Below are 6,000 nucleotides of genomic sequence, written 5' to 3'. Positions count from 1 at the left end.
CTTGATCATCAGCTTAACTTTTAATATAGTGTATATATATATATTAGTTCTAGATAGAAAGCTAACTATAAATGGATCTGGTTTATGACATCAATGTTCATTGACACACTGACTTGATATCTATTAATCTGTGCAGCACTTTTTTGGATCTGAAAGCAAAAAGGTGCCTTAGGATGTGATGTTTCAAACTGGCCCGTTTAAATCTTGCTTAAAATTTCTGCCTCTCAAGAGCTTGAGCATACATTTATTTTTACACTTTGCTTGCCTTTTCGTAGCTGCAAGCCTGGATTTTTAAAGCTGTGGTAAGAAATAATTCAATTGATTAAGTGAGATTCCTGAGGGCATGTGGGGAGAAGAAACCAGAATAATCTAGGCCTTAGCAAAAGGAGGAAATTGTGTGCTGAGGCCTTACAAGATCAATTCTGTTTCAACCTGACCTGTTTCCTTTAGTGGAGTTATCTGTGGAATGCTTGTTCCCACAACAGAATGATGAGAATGCAAGTTATTTTGTTTGAGATGGTTTTGTTTGTTCTCTGAGCAGCCGTGATTCTAAGAGGAAGTAGACGATTCAGACCTGAGGAAAGTATGTGACAGGTGCTTGGAAGAATAGCAGCGCCGGACTTACCCGGCGGCAGGCTTTGCTGGAGGGACCGGGAGACACGGACCCTCATGGCGGCCGCCATTTTGGATCCCGGGCGAAGTCTCGCGATGCGAGACTTCGCTCGGGAGTTCGGGCCTGATTGGCCCAGCTTCTGATTGGTCCGGGCGGGGCCTGCTCGCCCTATATAAGGGCGAGCAGGCCCGGGGCTCTCCCTTTTCGCCCGGACTGCAGAGCCTCGAGCAGACATTCGTTAGTCTGCTCGTGGCAGCCATTTTGTGCCCAGCCTCGTGCCGGGCGCCATTTTGTGGCCTGTTTTGGAGCGAAAGGCCTTGATTCTTCAGCGGAGCCAGCATCGGCTGGGCTCCGCTCCGGTTGGGAGCCCCATTGCCTCATTGGGGGTTGGGCGGGGTGCTGCCAGTTGGGGGCATCGCGGGCCCGCGGGGGTCTTACGGGGTGGATTGAGGCCTTGGTCATAAAAGGCCTGGTGGTGGGCCTTGCTGCCACTGTAGGGAGGGGTGGTGGTTTGGCCTCCTGGGGGGTTTGCACCTCTGAGGCCTGCTTATTAGGGCAGGCCTTGCTTGCTGAGTGCAAGGGCCTTTGGGGGGATTGTTCACGCCCTCTCCTCTTCTGTGTAAAAAATAGATTATAAGTCCGGGTTAATGGCCCCTAAAAAACGACAGGCGCAGGCCCTCCCGGCCCAACCAGCGGTGCGGCCTAGGAGGGCTGCCAGGCCGTCTGCCCGGGCTCGGGCTGCGGCAGAGGGGCCCCCGGGGGGGATCCCGGCGGCAGGGGGGGTGGGTTTTATGCCCACAGTCCCTCAAATCGAGGTTTCCCCTTCTCTCTCCTGGGCCAGGGTCCTGGAGCGGCTTGATGAATTGGAGCGGTGGCGGTCGGGTGCAGGCCCGGAGGGGCTTCCCACGACTGCCGCCGCAGCATGGGGCACCGACCCCGAAGAGGAGCCAATCCAAGAGGGGCAAGTGGCCCTCACCACGCAGACGGCCCACACCGGGCAGATGGCCCACACCGGGCAGACGGCCCACACCGGGCAGGTGGCCCAGTCGGGGCAGTGGTCTTCGTTCCAGGGCCCAACAAGGATGGGCCCCCCGTGGATGGCTTCTACCCCTTACGGGGCAGGTGAGGTCGCACCACACGCAGGCACCTCGCCGCTCCTTCCCGTGCAGGGTCCCGGGTTCATCCCGCCCGCATTGGGAAGTGGCAACAGCTTCATGGGGGCCGCTGCAGGCACATGTGGGCAGGTCTGGTCCCCGCCGGCCCCGCCAGTAGGGGCGCCGGGGGTATCTTTCCCACCTGGGGCTGGGGTGGGGGGTTGGATCCCTCCTCCGCCGGCAATTATGCCACCGCCCCCTTTTGTGTATCCATCGGGGCTTGGTGTGCTGGGGTCGGGGGCCACCACGGTGTGGGACCCGTTTGCCAGCATCAAGCCTGGGGCCATCCCTTGTGGGTTGCCCGCAACACCTTTAGGTTATCATCTCCACCCGTCGGTGAAGGAGGCAATCTGGCGGGGGGAGTATGTCGACCTTTTCTCCATTCTAAACAGGGAGGTCCCCAAGCAGGACAAGGAGGTGGTGCCTGGGGAGAAGGTTTCAGCTCTTGGCTGTACGCTTTTTTGACCTTTGCGTCTGTGGTAATTCAGAGGCAGCCGGGTAGGGCCGCTGCCTTGCTGAAGTACATCGACCTCATAGCGAGAGCCCACTTTGAATATGGGGGTACAATATGGAGGTATTACCATAAGGGGTTCAGGATGCGTATTGCCCATGACCCCTACTTGCCCTGGGATATGGTGGTTCCAGACCTGTGGTTCCAGGCCACGCCTATGTCAGGGAAGGAAGGCTGTGATAGGACCGACAGCGGTCACTTTATGGAAGAGGAGCCCGTGACGCCCGCGCCGGCCAAGGCCGCGGCGGGTGGAGTTGGGAAAGGGGCCTCTTTGGTGTGTCACGAGTTCGCCGCAAAGGGGGCGTGTTTTCGTCCCTTTTGCAGGTTTCGTCACGCATGCGGGAGTTGTGGGGGGAACCATTCCGCAGCCGTGTGTCCCCGCCCCAAGAAGGGGGCGGAAAAGAAGGGCGGGGGTCCCCCAAAGCCTCCCCCACCTGTTGGGGGTAAAGGGGCCCAGCCCAATCAATTTGCGAGTGCTTGAGGGTTGGTTGGGAGACTACCACCCTCGCCCGAGAGCGGCCGCTCTCTGGCTAGGATTCTCAGAGGGATTTCGGATCCCTTACATGGGTGTTAGGAGGGCCTTCATGTCTGACAACCTTAGGTCGGTTGTAGGTCATGAAGACATTGTTAGGGAGAAGATTCGGAAGGAGGTGGCCGAGGGCAGGGTCCTCGGGCCCTTCCCGGAGCCGCCCTTCCCGAATCTTCGCGTGTCTCCCTTGGGGGTGGTCCCCAAAAAGGCGAGTGGTGAATTTAGGTTGATTCACCATTTGTCTTTTCCAAAAGGGGAGTCAGTGAATGATTTCATTCCTGACGAGCTGTGTTCAGTCCGGTATGCGTCCTTTGATGCAGCCGTGACTATGGTTAGGAAGTGTGGGGTGGGAGCCCTTATGGGTAAATGCGACATTAAGTCGGCATTCCGGCTCCTCCCCATACACCCAGACGACTTTGAGCTGTTGGGCTTCCATTTCGAGGGGGGCTATTACGTGGACAGAGCCTTGCCCATGGGTTGCTCTGTCTCGTGCTCTCTTTTTGAGAGTTTTAGCACCTTTTTGGAGTGGGCGCTCAGGAGGCAAAGTGGTCTGGGTACTGTCATTCACTACCTTGATGATTTCTTGTTGGCGGGGCCTGCGCATTCGGAGCAATGTTTTGCTCTAATGCGGGACTTCGAAGCCCTTTGTGCTCAATTAGGGGTGCCTTTAGCCTCTGAGAAGACCGAAGGCCCCGCCACCAGGATTACCTTTCTGGGTATTGAATTGGACTCAGAGGAGCAATCTTCCAGATTGCCCCTAGAGAAGTTGGTCAAGATTAAACGGAAGCTTGATGAGGTGCTGGGCTGCCGGAAGGTTACCCTAAGGCAGCTTCAGGAATTGGCAGGCATTCTTAATTTTGCCTGTCGGGTAGTTGTTCCTGGTAGGGCTTTTTCCAGGAGGTTGTATGACGCGATGAAGGGGCTTCGTTTGCCCCATCATCGTACCCGCCTCTGCGCTGGGGTCAGGGCTGACCTCGGCGTGTGGCGGGATTTCTTGGTCAGGTTTAATGGTCTGTCTTTCTGGAGGCACGAGCTTCTTTTGGAAGCTGAGTTGCAGCTCTGCTCTGACGCCGCGGGGACTTGTGGTTTCGGGGTAGTGTTAGGTGACCAGTGGTGCTGGTCGGCATGGCCTCCGGAATGGAGTGCCTCTTCGTTGGTTAAGGACCTGACGTTCTTGGAGCTCTTCCCCTTAATAGTGGCCTTGGAGCTTTGGGGGGAGCAGTTTAGGGACAAGACCGTGCATTTTTGGTGTGACAACCTAGCGGTTGTCCATGTGGTGAATGCCCTGTCCTCTAAGAGCGACAGGGTCATGCGGCTTGTCCGCCATTTTGTGCACAGGTCCTTGTCCCTAAACGCATTATTTTTGGCTAGGCACGTCCCCGGGTTGGATAACGGGGTCGCTGATGCCTTGTCCCGTGGTCAGTTGTCCAGGTTTCGGACTCTGGCCCCGTGGGCCCGAGAGTTGCCAGAGGAGTTCCCCGGCCACCTCTGGAGTCTGGGAGGGATCCAGAGTGGTGGAGAGACGAGGCATCCCGGGCAATCTCCTTGTCTGTAGCGCCCGGCACCCTTAGGGCATACCAGCGTGCAGGTAAGGAGTTTGGGGATTTCAGGCAGGGCAGGGGTTACCAGCTTTGTTGGCCTGTCCCTGTAGAGCACCTGGCCGAGTTCTGCGTCCAGCTTAGGCAGCGTGGCCTGTCAGTTAGGACGATCCGGTCCAGGTTAGCCGGCCTCGCCTTTCTGTCCAAGGCGGGGGGGTTTGCAGATTTTTCGGGTGACTTTCGCATCCGGAAGATGCTGGAAGGCTGGATGAGGGAGCAAGCGGGGGCCCCTGGTGACACTCGTCGGGCTGTGACGGTGGAGCAGCTGTCTTTAATTAACGGGGTTTTTGACAGTCTGTGTGCCTCATTGTACGAGGCCCGTCTTTTTAGGGCCGCGACTTGTGTCATGTTTTTTGGGGCCCTCAGGGTCAGCGAGGCCATGGCTTCGTCTCAGGCTGACACTTCGCTCCGTGCCTTCCAGTTTGCTGATCTGGCCTTTAGACAAGGGGGGGTGTCCCTTGTAGTAAGGCAGTCTAAGACGGATCAGCTACACAGAGGGGTTACCATACAGCTTAGTGCGGCTACTGACCAGTCGGTGTGTCCGGTGGTCGCCCTACAGCTTTACTGTGGTCTGCGGGGGTCAGGGCAAGGGTACCTGTTTAGGCATTGGGACGGTACCCCTCTGACCCGTTACCAATTTTGGGTGCTAGTGTCCAGGGCAATGGCCCGGGTAGGCATGGATCCCGCCGGTTATGGAACGCATTCGTTCCGCATCGGCGCCGCCACTAGCGCGGCACTTTCTGGTTTCCCGGCCCATCGGATTCGGGAGATCGGCCGCTGGCGGTCAGCGGCATATTTGGGTTATGTTAGGCCCGCTGAGGATCCTAGGCAGGGCTTAGGCTAGGTAACCTCTCTGTGTGTGTCCTCTTGCAGGTCCCCAGGCTAACGCAAAACTGACGGCGCTGCTGTGTGGCCACAGCATGATCTTTTGGGCCGGCCGCTCAGCAGCCAGGAGCGCCATCGGGACCCAGCTGTCCCTGGGGCAGTGGGTCAAGGTTGCCTGGATGGGCCGGAGAGGTATGCGGTGGGAGGGTCTCCTACCGGCGTTGCTGGGCGGTCAGCATTCTGTGGCTGCGCCCGGCAATATGGTGGGGGCGGCTCATTGGGGTCGTCCCCAGGTGGGTTTGGGTGGGCAGCGTCCTGTGGTCGCACCCAGGTGGCTGGTATTGCACTTAGGAGGCAATGACCTGTGCATGCTGGGAGGCCTGGCGCTGATCATCCAGGCACGCGAAGACCTGCGAAGGCTTCGCGAGGTATGGCCCACCACGCAAGTGGTGTGGTCAGAGATCCTACCTAGGATCGTGTGGAGGGACGCCTCTTCCCTTAGGGCCATTCACCGGGCGAGACATAGGGTGAATAGGGCTCTGGGTAAAACAGTGAGGGAGCTAGGTGGGGTTGTAGTGGCCCATCCCCTTATCACAATAGACCGGCCATGGCTTTACCGGGCCGACGGCGTTCACCTGTCAGAACAGGGGAACGCCATTTTCTTACAGGACCTGCAGCGGTCTCTGCGTGAGCTGGCGCAGCTAGAGGGGGGAGTCGGGGGGCCAAGATAGAGATCTGACCCCGCTCCTGTGGCAGGTTAGGGGCGGAAA

Source organism: Erythrolamprus reginae, chromosome 3, assembly GCF_031021105.1.
Source record: "Erythrolamprus reginae isolate rEryReg1 chromosome 3, rEryReg1.hap1, whole genome shotgun sequence".
NCBI lineage: Eukaryota > Metazoa > Chordata > Lepidosauria > Squamata > Dipsadidae > Erythrolamprus > Erythrolamprus reginae.
This window is presented reverse-complemented; position numbering follows the sequence as displayed.